Raw genomic sequence first — 16,557 nt, 5'->3', positions numbered from 1 at the left:
AATTGTTAATTTTTTAAAAACAAAATAATGTACTTTGTTAATTTTTCAAAAACAAAATAATATACATTGATTGAAAGTGTTAATAAAATATAACATAATGTTAATAATAAAAAATAAATAAAACAGAGTAATTAAAATAAACATTCTCTTTTTAATGTCTAATGAAGAAGTATAATCTCCTTATACTCATACCATAACATTTATCCTTCATAGAACCCTAGTAATCTCCATAATTCACGTTCAATTATATGTGTATCAGTCAATTGTTGAACAACAATTTTTTATTATGGTTTTGTTGTTGTAACTTGGGAATAGGACTCATGGTGAATTTAAGCTCATCACCAGTCCAACATGAAATATTTAAATTTTCTAATAATTACATTAGCAGTATGTAGTTGAGTTGAAATCTAATATATAGATCTATATTTTGACTCAGACTTATCTTATCACCGTGAAAAATCCATGTGAAATCAAATTTCAGTGACAAAAGAAACAATCTTAAAAAAACTGCTCTATAGATCTCTTAGGTCTAATAATATAAATACTTCCATTTCTCAAATATATAATATAAAAGTTTTTGACAATATAGATCTCTTAAGGATTATTCATACTATAAATCTCTTAGGATTTGTCAAAGGAGCCACATGCATAAGATATATTTCTGACGCAAATTAAGACTCTGTTTGGTCACTACATCTGCCTATGCAACAATGAAGGGTAAAACCGTGAGCAGGAACTCTTCATATGTCAGAGTGGCTGCGCCAGTGCGCCTTTTGTCTTTCTCCTTGAACTTCTCAGTCAGCCCCTGTAACAAGACCAAGTGATATACTTATCAGATATTGAAATAGACATAACTCTAGGCGTAGAAAAGCCTAAAGTAGAATACTTAACAATATTAAAAATCACTACTGTTCATTATCATCATTTCCCTGACTCCAATTTCATTTGGTTTGTAAAACAAGGGGTGTCTCTTATGTAAGGAGAACACAATCATTTGTTATCAATTCTACCTTCACAACTATGCCACAACTGCACATAAAATATAAATTAAAAAGCGTCAGAGAAGTGAGATATATACTTGTGACTCAAACACAGAGACTAATAGAAGAGAATCAATTTCAAACATTTTGTTGAGAACCATAACGCCTAGGATTGAGTTAAAATAATAAAATGTGAGGTCTTGAGATGTAAAAGAACATACTCGATGAATTTGTCATAATCAATTCCCCCTTCTTCGTCTGTCGTGTCGTACTTTGTAAGGAGAAGCTGTATAACTGGTGGTGATACTGCATATCCCAAGTGCCGAAGAGCATCCCGCAGCTCATTGCTGTTAATCTTCCCACTACGGTCTCTATCAAATTTCTCAAAGGTTGACTGCAAAAGTGGCACTCATGAATTAGTTCACTTTAAATATGACACAATATTGTAGATCACAAAATGGTTTGACACCCACGAAACATACCCGCCATGCCTGAAGATCATGCCGCATGCTTGTGAACTCTTTCGGCCCTGCATTCATTCATAGTTCATACACAACAATAACCATGGTAAGCTTACTGTACCAAAATATAACTATGAATCCAGTCCTCTATTGTTGTGCATTAATTACAGAATTGAACAACAATAAGAAGAAACGAAAAACAATAAATGTAGATGAGTAAGATACCTATTTTGGTGAAATTCCCGTTGTTGTACTTGAACATGAGGAGGCGCATAGTCCTGATGCTGTAGGACAAGTCAGCTGTGGAGAGAGCTTTCTGCAACTCCTAGTCATTGATGAAGCCATTGTCATCCTCATCATAAGCTTGAAAGCCATTGTTGCTTATGATTCGAGATACAGAAATGCTTGTAACTTCTTAACTGATTGATCTCTTCGTACTGCTGCTCACAATGTTCATGCAGCTGCAAGGTATGCTTATATAGGTATGCCCAGTTATTCGGATATCGACTGTGGATGAAAAATGCCCAATAAGAGAGAATTATTTGCTTTTCTTTTTTTCAGGACAATTGAAAAGGAAAATTCTTAAGTTCTAAGAATTTAGCCCGTTTTCCATTATAGCGAATTTAGGTCGCGTACGGAATTTCCCACCGAAAGAAATCGAGTTTTGTCAGAGAATTTTGTTTTTATTTTTGCAGATATGTGTAAAGAAAAAAATTACAACTTTTCCTGTAAGATAAAATGCTTATTCTAGAACACTTCGCGAGCCGTCTATCTTCTTTTGATTGGGCTGCAATTTAAATAATAATATTTCTATTGTTCATGTATTTTTGTTTTTATTTTTTATTTGATGAAACATCTTTAACAAATCTTATGATATTATGTACAGGGAAAAAGTGGACTTCAGAAATTTAAGCGATCTTAATGCTATGGTCAAAAGTAAATGGCAAAATGTAAAATGGGATCGACCTTTGACGAGCTAGATTAAGATGAACTTTGATGAAGCTGTTCAGGGAAATCTAGGTCCAGCTGGTTGTGGTGTTATTGTTAGGGATGACCAAGGAAATATGTTAACAGGGATAGTGATCCAGCTTGGTATTCAAACCAATCACTTAGCTGAAGCAATGGGCCTTCTTCATGGGCTAAAAATGGTTATTGACATCAAGGCTAAGGGAATATGGATAGAAGGGGATTCACTTAATATATTAAATTGTCTATCTAATGCTTCTGGTCCTTCTTGGTCCATTGAAAATATTATCAAGGAAGAAAAACGTTTATTGTTTAAGTTTAACAAGGTCTATATATCTCATTTATTTAGAGAAGAGAATAAAGTTGCTGACTCACTTATAAACGTGCTAGCTAAAAAGGGAGTTATCTTGTCTTGGAACCACAAGGATGAGATTAATTATGAGACAAAGGCACTTATTAATCATGATAAGACAACTAGTAAAATCAGGGTTCTTTCATTCATTTCTATTGAGAACAAAAGCATTTTGGAAAACAAAATATAATAATTATGGGGAATGCTTCAAGTTGTAATAGTGTGATAATAAATACATCACACGTATTATGGGTCATTTTGGTTTTGTTTCTTCTTGAAGAAGCTCAACTTCCTGAGAGAAATTTAGAGAGTCTGGCTTTGCAATTTGATAATATGGTTGGGAAATTGAGAAGAAGGGAACCCAACAACTGTGAAAAATGGAGGAAGTTGAATGAAGAATGGTAGAAATTGGTTGAAGGGGGTCTAACTCCATATATGGAGAAAATGAAAAATGGAAAAACCAGAACTCATAGATATCATAAGATATTGTTAGGGGTGATCACAAAAATATATTAACATGGATAGTGATCCAACTTGGTATTCAAACCAATCACTTCGCTGAAGCAATGGGCCTTCTTCATGGGCTAAAAATGGTTGTTGACATCAAGGCTAAAGAAATATGGATGGAAGGGGATTCAATTAATATATTAAATTGTCTATCTAATGCTTCGGTTCCTTCTTGGTCCATTAAAAATATTATCAAGGAATAAAAAAAATTATTATTTAAGTTTGACAAGGTCTATATATCTCATTTATTTAGAGAAGTGAATATAGTTGCTGACTCACTTACAAATGTGCCAGTTAAAAAGGGCGTTATCTCGTCTTGGAACCACATGGATGAGATTAATTATGAAACAAATGTACTTATTAATCATGATAAGACAACTAGTAAAATCGGGGCCCTTTCATTCATTTCTATTGAGAACAAAAGCATTTTGGGAAACAAAATGTAATAATTATGTGAAATGCTTCAAGTTGTAATAGTGTGATAATAAATACATAACACATATTATGGGTCATTTTGGTTTTGTTTCTTCTTCAAGAAGCTCAACTTCCCAAGAGAAATTTAGAGAGTTCGGCTTGGCAATTTGATAATATGGTTGGGAAATTGAGAAGAAGGGAACCAACAACTATGAAAAATGGAGGAAGTTGAATGAAGAATGGGAGAAATTGGTTGAAGGGGGTCTAACTCCATATGTGGAGAAAATGAAAAATGGAAAAAGCAGAACTCACATATATGTTCTTGGAAGATTGGAATAATGACGAAGTTAACCTAGGTGGGAGGAAATTCCAATTCAATATAGTGCCAATGATGGAAATAATAGGGTTTAGTGATAAAGGTATTTTTTTTTTCATGACCTAAAGTATTCTAAACTATCTGTTAGGAATTTTTCCCAAAGAAATGAATGGTAAATTTGTTAAAGGGGAGGGTGGTATCTATGTTGTAATTGTGAAGCCCTCGTGTGGATAACACAAAAATAAAGAACCACGACAATCATTTCCATTTGCTTTAATTTTGGAGAGAACTACATGTGAAAGAGGTGGAGAGGTATGAACATTGTCATGGTGCCTTTCTGATTGGTGCATTTGGTTGTTGTGCCCTCGCGATCTCTGCATTTCATTGCTATGCCCTTCCTCTGCAATTCATTGTCATGTTGTGCCCTTGCTTTGCAATTTCATTGTTGTGTCATGCCCTTTCTCTATGATTTCATTATCATGCCATGCCCTTGTGATCTATGAGCCCTAGCTTTACATAGGTGCATGTATGTATGCAAATCAGTTCACTATGTGATGCACACGCACGCACGCACACACACACACACACACACACACACACACACACACACACACACACACACTTGCATAGTACTTGTGCTAAATTAAATTAATCATTCATGTCTTCAATTCACACAAGAAATTATCCTTGCATTCAATCAAATTTATGCATACCAAATTAAGTATGCAAAAATTTGTATTTATAGATTATATTATCTCTTAGTGATTGAGTAAAGATCTCGTGCATAATATTGTCCAGGTAATGATCGGATGTAGTCACATTAAGTCATAATAGGATCCAACAGATGATCTATTTATCCTACTTCATACTTTTTTTATTGAACATTTTGTTTAACATACTCAGTAATACTAGAATTATACAACTACAACTAGTACTCTTGTTTATTTTATTTAATCATATACATTTAAGACTATTATGTTTGTTAAAATTAGACTGTATATTTTTTATCACTAAAATAGAAATATAGATATTTGATAGTTATCTTTTTAAATTTCAATATCTTCATATTTAATGTGAAGATTTTCTAGTACGGGACAGTGGAATAGCCACAATTAGGAGCTGCATAGCTCATTGCCTTTTCCACCAAATTCTATTTTTGTCCTTAAAAAATATTATAGGTGAATGTTCTTCTGATTTTCCATATATTTAATAATTTATTGCTTGTCATGTGAGGTAGTTTTCTATTATGAGATAGAGATATCTATCATAAGGATGGACATGCCAATTTTGATCATCCCACTTTCAAAGTTGATTCCCTTATCAAATTAATGAAACTACTTGCAACTGACACACTGATTTTCTACAACTTGTCCAATCAGCCATTCACACAACCATCTTCCTCCAACCCCACCATCTAATCTTCTGTAAGTGTCTCTCCTCTAAATACCCAATACATGGAGACATTATCATCATGAGTAGGCTCACTCTCCTTAGACAAATTCAATCAAAATTGTTCATACCAAATTAAGTATGCAAAAATCTGTACATACAAATGATATTATCTCTTGATGATTGAATAAAGATCAAATACAGTCTTCCAAGGTGATAAAATTGCATATGCAAATGTATGTATGTGTATATGTGTATATGTATGCATGTATGTATGTATGTATATATGTATGTATGTATGTATATATGTATCTTTGTATCTCACTGTTGTGCCTTTGTGAATAGTTGCTAGAGGAAATATAAAGTGATACATGTTTAGAAGGAAAAGAAAATCATAGAGCAAGCACTACTGCATTTGGGCCCGAACACCATAAATTACACCACCATCACAAATTGCCATTGCAATTTAATTGCAAATGTTGTAGTGAGCTGCAAAGGGAAAAAAGATCACAAGGGCATGACACAAAAATGAAATCCTAGAGCAAGGGCAAGGAGGTCACAAAGGCATGATAATGAAATCCTAGATCTCCACTGATATCCACCAAGGGCATGACAACCAATGCAGTGATCACACAGACATGATAGTGAAATATCCACCAATGTTTAGAGCTCTCCACCCTCTTTCAAATGCGGCTCTCTACAATCAAAATAGATGAAGAATAATTTATGTCATGTTTTTTTTTTTTTTTTTTCGTTTATATCTAAAATCAACTTTACATTGTGTTGTAACTCTGCCATACCTATGTCTAATCCTTGATAGCTTTCATTTCAAAATTTCAATATTCAAGTTTTCAAGTTTCCTCTTCATTGTATAGTCCTTTCCACCCTAAAAACTACTTTTTACTTCATTAAAATTAGGACTTGAACAAAGCCAATGATGAAACAATTCCCATATTCCAAAATCAAAATAATAAAACAATAAAACTCACTCAACCCATGCTAAATGACGTAGCTCTTGAGATCCTATACAAGAATAATACAGACCAATAAAAATGAGAAGAGTTCACAAGAAACTTTAGAAAAACATATCATAGCAAATATTTTTAGAACAAAATAAACAATAACCTAGTTAAATTGGTCTAGCTGTTGATTAGCCAAGTTGATTACAAATTCCTGAAGAACAGTCATCAGATTAGTTACAATAAAATAAACCATCAGCTATTCCTAGCCAAGAGGATCAAATATAGTTTCCCAAGGTGATAAAATTTCATATGCAGATGTATGTATGTATATATGTATATGTATATATATGTATGTATATATAGAGAGATCTTGTGGACTATGGAGATTAGTGGAGATTTAGGATTTTGTTGATGTGCCCTTGTGATTGCTTTATTTTGTTGTTATGCCCTTGTGATATCTACATCTTGATGTCGTGCCCTTGTTATCTCTGTATATGTATGTATCTATGTATATGTATGTATCTATGTATTTATGTATATAAATAGAGAGATCTTGGCACAGAAGAAAAACAATAAAATTCACTCAATAGGTAGCATGGCCATGGGTATTGTCTCTAGTGGTTTGAGTAAAGTCCCTTGGCTCCCAGGAATTTGTAGCATAGGTTTAGGGTAGTAACTCCTTACACTCAACTCTTCATTGAAGTTATCATAACTACCACAATAACATTGCACTCTAAACCATGTAGATTACCTCTAAACCATAATGACATTACCTCCAAACATGACATTACCTAGTGTACTTGGCTATTGAAAATAGAAGGCTAAACTCTATATTTCAACATTAACTTGACTAGTCTATTTAAATTTTAGACCCATTGATTATTGTCACAAGCTTTTAAACATAACTATATAAGGAGTAAGTTAGGACATATATAGGTTAACCTTACATTAATTGTAAAATACAACACAAAGGTTGCACTAGGGTATTACAATATTGTAATAATAGAAAACTGCATGGTTTGCCCGAGTGGGTGTATGATAGTGAAGAGCTATATTAGGTGAGAAAAACTCACCAGTGGTTATAGGAATACAGCTACATCAAAACAATTATAAACTAGAACTACATATTTGTTAGAGTGAGTAGTTCACTAAAATAGAAATATAGATATTTGATAGTTATCTTTTTTAATTTCAAGATCTTCATATTTAATGTGAAGAGTTTCTACTATGGGATAGTGGAATAGCCACAATGAGGAACCACGTAGCTCATTGCCTTTTCCAACAAATTCTATTTTTGTCCTTCAAAAATATTATAGGTGAATGTTCTTCTAATTTTCCATATATTTAATAATTTATTCCTTGTCATTTGAGGTAATTTTCTATTATGAAATAGAGACATCTATCATAAGGATGGACATGTCAATTTTGATCATCGCACTTTTAAAGTTGATTCCCTTATCAAATTAATGAAACTACTTGTAACTGACACCTTGATTTTCTACAACTTTCCCAATCAACCATTCATAGAACCACCTTACTCCAACCCCACCATCTAATCTTCTGTAAGTCTCTCTCCTCTAAAGAACCAATACATGGAGACATTATCATCATGAGTAGGCTCACTCTCCTCAAATGAATTCAATTGAAATTGTTCATACCAAATTAAGTATGCAAAATTCTGTACATAAAAATTATATTATCTCTTGATGATTGAATAAAGATCAAATAAAGTTTTCCAAGGTGATAAAGTTGCATATGAAAATGTATGTATGTATATATGTGTATATGTGTGTATGTATATATGTATCTCTGTATCTCATTGCTGTGCCCTTGTGATCAGCTGCTAGGGGCAATATAAAGTGATACATGTTTAGAAGGAAAAGAAAAGAACATTTACATAGGTACCTCTTACCTCTTGAAGAAAATCACAGAGCAAGCACTACTGCATTTGGGCCCGAACACCACAAATTACACTGCCATCACAAATTGCCTTCACAATTTAACCCCAAATGTTGTAGTGAGCTACAAAGGTCACAAATATCACAAGGGCATGGAATAAAAATGAAATCCTAGAGCAAAGTCAAGAAGATCAAAAGGGCACAACAACGAAATCCTAGATCTCCACTGATATCCACCAAGGGCACGACAACCAAATGTAGTGATCATAAGGGCATGATATTAAAATATCCACCAATGTTTAGAGCTCTCCACCCTCTTTCGAATGCAGCTTTCACAATCAAAATAGATAGAGAATGATTTATGTTATGTTTTTTTTTGTTTATATCTAAAACCAACATTACATTATGTTGTAACTCTTCCGTACCTATGTGTAATCCTTGATAGCTTTCATTTCATAATTTCAACATTCAAGTTTTCAAGTTTCCTCTTCATTATATAGTCCTTTCCACCCTAAAAACTACTTTTTACTTCATTAAAATTAGGACTTGAACAAACCCAGTGATGAAAGAATTCCCATATTCCAAAATTACAATAATGAAACAATAAAACTCACTCAACCCGTACTAAATGACTTAGCTCTTGAGATGCTATACAAGAATAATATAGACTAGGAAAAATGGGAAGAGTTCAAAAGAAAATTTAGAAAAATAAATCATGGAAAATATTTTTAGAATGAAAAAAACAATAACCTAGTTAAATTGGTCTAGTTGCTGATTAGTCGGGTTGATTACAAATTCCTACAAAATGGTCATTAGATTAGGTACAATAAAATAAACAATCAACTATTCCCTACTAGCAAGATCACATATAGTTTTCCAAGGTGATAAAATTGCATATGTAGACGTATTTATGTATGTATATATAGAGAGACCTTTTGAATTGTGGAGATTAGTGGAGATCTAGGATTTTGTTGACATGCCCTTGTGATTGCTACATTTTTTAATCATGCCCTTGTGATCTCTACATCTTGTTGTCATGCCCTTATGATCTATGTATATGTATGTATGTATGTATTTATCTATATAAATAGAGAGATCTTGGCACAAAAGAAAAACAATAAAACTCACTCAATAGGTAGCATGGCCATGTGTATTGTCTCTAGTGGTTTGAGTAAAGTCCCTTAGCTCCTAGGAATTTGTAGCATAGGTTTAGGGCAGTAGCTCCTTACACTCAACTCTTCACTGAAGTTATTGTAACTACCACAATAACATTGTACTATAAACCATGCAGATTACCTTTAAACCACAATGACATTACCTCCAAAAATGACATTACCTAGTGTACTTAGCTATTGAAAATAGAAGGCTAAACTCTACATTTCAACATTAACTTGACTAGTCTATTTAAATTTTAGACCCATTGATTATTGTCACAAGCTTTTAAACATAACTATATAAGGAGTAAGTTAGGACATATATAGGTTAACCTTACATTAACTATAAAATACAATACAAAGGTTGACCTAGGGTATTATAGTATTGTAATAATAGAAAACTCCTTGGTTTTCCTGAGTGGGCATATGATAGTGAAGAGCTATATTAGGTGAATAAAACTCACCAGTGGTTATAGGAATACATCTACATCAAAACAATTATAAACTAGAACTACATATTTGTTAGAGTGAGTAGTTCAATGGTCATGATCATGTCTCTACAGGTATGTAGGCAACCTACTAGGGAGAGTATGCCTCTAGTGTGTAGATGCCTTGGACATAGTTAAGTAGTTGATCTTGCATCTTCTACAATACTTCATTCAACATGTAACTAATGTTGATAATAGACCAAATTCTTAGATTGATCACTTTGAAAAAGATATATATGAAAGAGATTAATAGGATATTCTTTGATGTTTGAGGGGATTATTTTTTATTTCTTTATTATACATATATGATTATTCATGAATCATGTGTGATTTTCATTATAATTTATTATAATGAATGATATCCATTTTTATTCAATACTCTTTTCATTCCTTTTGTTCACTGATGTTTGTATATCCTCAGTCATTGGCTGAGTACATATAGTTTTACTAAAAGGAATTCATTATTAGGTGACTACATTTTTTTTTGTATCATAGTGGCTTTAAAAATCATGTTCGCTATATACAAAATTCTAATAGCTGTGCTTCGCAATCCTTAAGAGTATTTTCCCTATTTTTTCTTATGACTAAATTTGGATATGTCTTCAATATTGTATGCTCTTCTTTTTATTATTTTCAAATCTCCTAATATCTTCCATGCAGCTGTCTCATTTGAATTAAGATTTAACCTTCACTTGTTGATTCTTTCAAATTCTTTGACTAGAAAACAATGAGTTGGAATTGAATATGTCTTTTATTTGATATTTGAATTTGATTACAATACTTATTTTTCTTATTTATTAAATTCAGTCTTAGAAATAAAAATTATTATTTATATAACTTTATCGAATGCAATTAGAGTTCAATCAAATTATATTTATTTATTCCTTATAGTAACCCTATTATTAAAATTGATCTTGGAAATGGGGACATTATAGTCTACCCTTCCCAAAATTGTTTGTCCTCAAGAAATTCAATATTATCTCCTTATGAATTGGTGGACAATCTCGCAACAACAATTTTAGTTTGGGATTAGATAGTTGAAAAAAATAAATTTAATTATCTCATGATTAGGTTTTAAATTACTAAGATAAATTTTAAAAGAGGAACTTATCTTTATATACTTTCTGATCCTTCCTTTGCCTTTCTTTGACCCATGACAAGTCTTGATTAGTAACCCTCATAAGTATTGGTAGAAGCTTTATCTCGAATCACCTTCAGTCTTTTGACAATTTCCAATTCTAACATATTTTTTGAGAGGGTAATAGGGCTACTGACTTCTTGGCAAATGTGGGGATTTATTGAAATGATGATACAAATTGGATGAGTGGAGATCACATTCCACAGAGTCTGCTAGATATATATAAATATTGCCCATTTAACTCTATATTATTTTTGTTTAGGATCTTGAGCTAAGTCACTTAGCACAGGTTGAGTGAATTTTATTGTTTAATTATTTGGATTCTAGAATATGTATGTAGCCGGATCAATTTTTTTGTTGTGTTAAGATGTAATAATCACCTTAAAAAAGATCTCTCTATATAAATACATACAAACATACATGCATATATATATATATATATATATGTATGTATGTATGTATGTATGTATGTATGTATGTATGTATGTATGTATGTATATGTATGTATGTATGTATGTATCATGTGGAGATCTAGGATTTTATTGTTGTTCCCTTGTGATCATTGCATTTCATTTTTGTGCCCTTGTGATCTCTTCATCTCATTGTCTTACCCTTTTAATCTATGCATCTAGTTTTTTTTATTGTACCTAATATGATGACAGGTCTATAGGAATTTGTTGTCATGCCCTTGTGATCTCTACATCTCAAGTATGTATTACTGCTGTTAATTTGGGCATCACTATATGATCTAGAATGTTATGAAGTATTGGAGCCAGTAGTAATTTCTCCCATGTCTAGAAAATGTAGCATAGGTTGAAGGTCCCTTTCCCAAGAATTTTTATCAGCGATTATCATTACCAGAATTTCTTGTTTCTTTCTAAAAATATCTGCTATGATATGTTTTTGTAAAATTTCTTGCAAACTTTGCCCATTTTTCCTGGTCTACATTATTTTTATGGAGGATCTTGAGGTAAGTCATCACTTAGCACCTTAAAAAAGATCTCTCTATATATACATGTATGTATGTATGTATGTATGTATGTATATGTCTATTTATATATATGCATGTATGTATTTATCATGCAGAGATCTAGAATTTTGTTGCCATGCCCTTGTGATAACTACGTTTCATTTTTGTTCCCTTGTGATCTCTGTATATGTATGTATGTATGTATATACATATATATATATACATTCATACATACATGCATACATACATACATACATACATATATATGTTTATGTATATGTATATGTATATGTATATGTGTGTGTGTGTGTGTGTGTGTGTGTGTGTATGTATGTATATAAATAGAGAGATCTTGGCACAACAAGAAAATGATAAAACTCAGTCAACATGTAGCATGGCCACAAATGCGATGGCAATGCCTATTTGTAAGTAGATTCCTCTTTTTCTCTCTCATTTTTCATGTGTTTATTTCACTTGAACAATTATTTATAAGGGGGAATTTTCTAATATTGGATTCATTTTATGTTGAAGGTGAAGAGGAAATTCTTGGATGTACCCATGTGACGAATTACTTGTGAACAATGAAGACATTCAAATGCATGGACAATAGGTGGAGCTAAAAAATACAACAAGTTTGCATTTTTTTTTTGAGGTCTTTAATTAGGTTTTAAATAAATGTAACTGTGTTGTGTTTTATCAACTTTGCATACTATCCATGCATTTGAATACACCATGCATTCTCAATTCAGAGTGGCAAAATCTTATTTTGGATGCGATGAAAAAATGACATGCACCAGAAGATGGCAAAATGATGTCACTTTTGCAGGTATGGAACCTTTTTTTTTACTTTAAACATTGATCCTTTCGTGAATATTTTAGATGTTATCAGGGAATTTAGATGTTGGGAGGGGAGGGTATGATGAGGCAAAATGAGCTTCCACCTTCACATGGTTGGCCCTGATTAGTAGAGAATATTAAACTATTCTCAAAACCAAATGAAGCTCAATATTAACCTATTTTGAAATTGTAATAGTAAAAAATGAAATGCGTGACATTGGAGAGTGTTCTTTTCAAACAAATCTATTTTTAAAATTCAACTTTGGTTATGAACATTATCAAGAGATTGCAATGCTCTTACCCCTATAACTAGTTTTCCTATTATTTTTATCTTTTGGGAGAGACCAGATGATAGTCACAAGAGTCATCCAATCTCTCCCAAAGATAAAAATAATAAGAAAACCCATTATAGGGGTAGGAGAGTTGCAATTATTTTTATCTTTGGGATAGATGGGATGATTCTTGTGACTGTTATCTAATCTCTCCCAAAGGATAAAAATGATAGGAAAACCATTTATAGGGGTAAGTGCATTGTAGTCTCCTCATAATGTTCTTAAAAAAAGTTGAATTTTAGAAATAGATTTATTAGGAAAGCATACTCTCCAATGTCACATGTTCTATATTTTTTCCTACCATATAGTCGTCGCAACTTTGATAGCTAGTTGTCAGTTCCACAACATTGCTGACACGTATCTATCACTATTGCGACAGATAAGAATGATGACTAGTCATCAGATCCACAACATTTCTAACACCTAGACATCACACATGAGATAGGGCATCCAACTATGTTTTCCCCCCTCTGGATTCAATTTATGATAGCTTTAGGCATCATATTTGTGATGGGAGACCTTTCTATCACAACTTCTGATGGCAAAAGTCTGCTGCCTATCTGATGGGACTCAATTCTTGTTAGAGTCTCTTAGGTGATGGGTGACTATCACCAGTGTGATGTCCTATTTTTAGAAGTTAGGTCCAATTTAGGCCATTGTGATGTTCTAACATCCTTGAATTGATAAGGAAGCTAATGTTGTTGAATTTACTTAGGTTGTTATCTAATCCTACTACCATGCCTGATTCTTAACCTATTTTGAACATGATTTGGGGTAGGTTTAATTTAGGAGGAATATTTTTCCATTCATAGCATAATGGGGCTACAAATTTATCTAGACTTTGCTCATAATAATTAGGTTTCCATGGTAGAAATTTCAAAGTGTCCTTTGTATAATATATAAGGTAATGATACCAATTCATTTCTAATTTCCTAAGTTTGATAGTGTAAATACTTTGAAAATTTTGAGAGGATAGAGATACTTACTTATCCATTGTAGAAACCTTTTAACCATTTCATGACTTTTTGACTTTTGTCTTGAGAACTATTATAGATACTGAATACTCCCAACTCTTGACAATCTTTCAACAATTTTTTGTGTCGAAATTGCTAATGATAGTGGTATTTATGAAAGCGTTATGATTTGATAGGGGTTGTGTGGATACTAGGGTTACAAGAAGGAGGAGACATGATGAAACTTAATTCTATGAAGGGATGAGGAGGCTTAAGAGATTTCCTATGGGGAGGGATACTAGCATTAAAGCCTCTAGTTAAGGACATAATTGCTATGGGTAAAAAATGTTGTTTGCTTGTTATAACCTTTTTATTTATTGTATATTATGTGAGTAGATCATTGAAGTGAAAATTAATTAAACTTAGCATTTTTGAAACCCATGTTTAGACAGAATTTGTGGTGGTTTACTAGCGTCCGTCCTTTTTTTGGGGTTTGAATAGAGAAATTCTTGCCTTCAGTAGTTGAAACAATTCCTTTGTTATGTGCTTCATGGATATGGACTAGTGAGTCAAAGGAATTCTCATTTTTGTGAAGACCGCTGATCAAGTCCTTTCTAGCAGATTTTCTTATCATTTTGGCCTGATTTGGTTTCTTTATTTCTCCATATATTCCATGAGATCATAAGAGTTTTGTACTACAAAGAATATCATCTTGTGCTACTAAGGATCTCTCATTATAATATGTGGTAGGGTTATGAATCTTCTGGTTTATGAGATCTAGGTCTACTAGGAGAACGCTAGAGAGTATGTCAAAGGAATTCGAGGTAGGGAAAGGTGAAGATAATGCATATTTCATTTTCTACAATAGGGTTTCCTTTTTTGACTGAATCTACATTTTTTCTCAACAGGGCTTTTTTTTAAAGATATTTTATTTTATTTTCATATTTGGTATAATAAAATATATTTGTCTCAAATTAAATAAAAAGAGATTTAAGTTATATGAAAATGAAAAAAAGCAAGGCAAATATAATACACAATCAAGATAAAGATGAGATTTTCAAATCTATAATTTATTTATTTAGTAAAGCATACTAATATTTTTTATTTTGACATATTTTTATGAGAAGTTCACTTATCCTTTATATACAATGCAAATATACATGGTGAACCTTTTTCCTATTTTCATTTTCATGGGTACGCTTATATTCTTACATTATTTTTCTTAATATTTAAATAGCACCCATTGAAGGATTTTGTAAGCTTTTATTTTGATAGGAAGTTTTGAGGCACTTTAAAGGTATTTTCTTGTAATAAGGATGTTGCTTATTTAGTATACATCACATCAACTCATATGCATTATGCTACCGAATAGTGTCACAAATTCTTTTTGTAATGCTAACTCGATAAATTTGGGTCAAAACTTGCTGGTTGGAAAGGTGCTTTGCTAAATAAATTTGGTAAGTTGTAGTTTATTTAATTATCCATTCAAAATATTCTAGTTTATGATGAGTCTTTTTAAGATCCTCCCTCAAAATTGAGCAAATTTGGCTCAATTACTTATATACTAGCTCATCAACCAAAAATAAGATGCATTTAGTTGCCTACATCAATTCTCCATCCGTAAGACCTCTGGTGTACTGGCCATTACGAAAATTAACTTTTATAAACTATGTAGCACTTGCTAAACTATTAATCTGAAGTATTTGTATCATCCAAAAAAAAATCACCTGACTTGTCCTCATTTAAGGATAATTTTGTGTCTACTCTAATTTGGTTCTTATGGTAGGACCTCATATTGGACTTAGATGCATACTTAAAATTCAAATATGGATCCTCCTCCTCTTTCAATCTTTCTTAAACTCAAGGTTGAATATCACTTCTAGGCATGATTTCCTCATTTAATTCCATAATTCATTTAATCGTTGAGGGCCCATTCATTTATTTTCAAATTTTGGGATATGCCTTAATTTTCTGACACCCAAATTTTCTCTCCATTCTTTCTCACCTTCTCCAACACCCTAGAAAAATGTGAGCTTGATTTTCCTAGGACAAGTCAACATATCAACTTATTCATTAGTGCAAGTTAACTGTTGACTTGTTTTTGGGTTTTTGCTTGTCTATATTTTTTTTCGGGCCTTCATGATACTTGAGCCTTGAAATAGTATAAAATGACACATCCTTCTCTCATTTTTTATAACACTGTGAAATGCAAGTTATTCATGATTTATTTAAGAAAGTGCAAGCTACCTTCCATCATTAAGAAGATAATCCACCATAGCCAAGCACCCAAGCATTCACATTCAAGGAAGTCATTAAGAGTCATTAAGCATTCAAGCCTTGATGACCATCATGCAATAAAGGTGTTTCATTCCATAGATCTAGCTTTTTTCCTCATTGGAGGCTAGGAAAAAGAGTTTATAATCATAAAAAGATATCTACA

General features: G+C 32.2%; 1 pseudogene; it reads right to left on the bottom strand.

The window, feature by feature from the left end:
- Positions 1-523: 523 nt before the first annotated feature.
- Positions 524-14,158, bottom strand: LOC149533205 (calcium-binding protein CBP-like; annotated as a pseudogene).
- Positions 14,159-16,557: the final 2,399 nt, after the last annotated feature.

Source organism: Cupressus sempervirens, chromosome 10, assembly GCF_028749045.1.
Source record: "Cupressus sempervirens isolate cs-2001-9-10 chromosome 10, ASM2874904v1, whole genome shotgun sequence".
NCBI lineage: Eukaryota > Viridiplantae > Streptophyta > Pinopsida > Cupressales > Cupressaceae > Cupressus > Cupressus sempervirens.
Note: the sequence above shows the minus strand (reverse complement) of the source record. Positions and strands in the feature narration are given on the sequence as shown.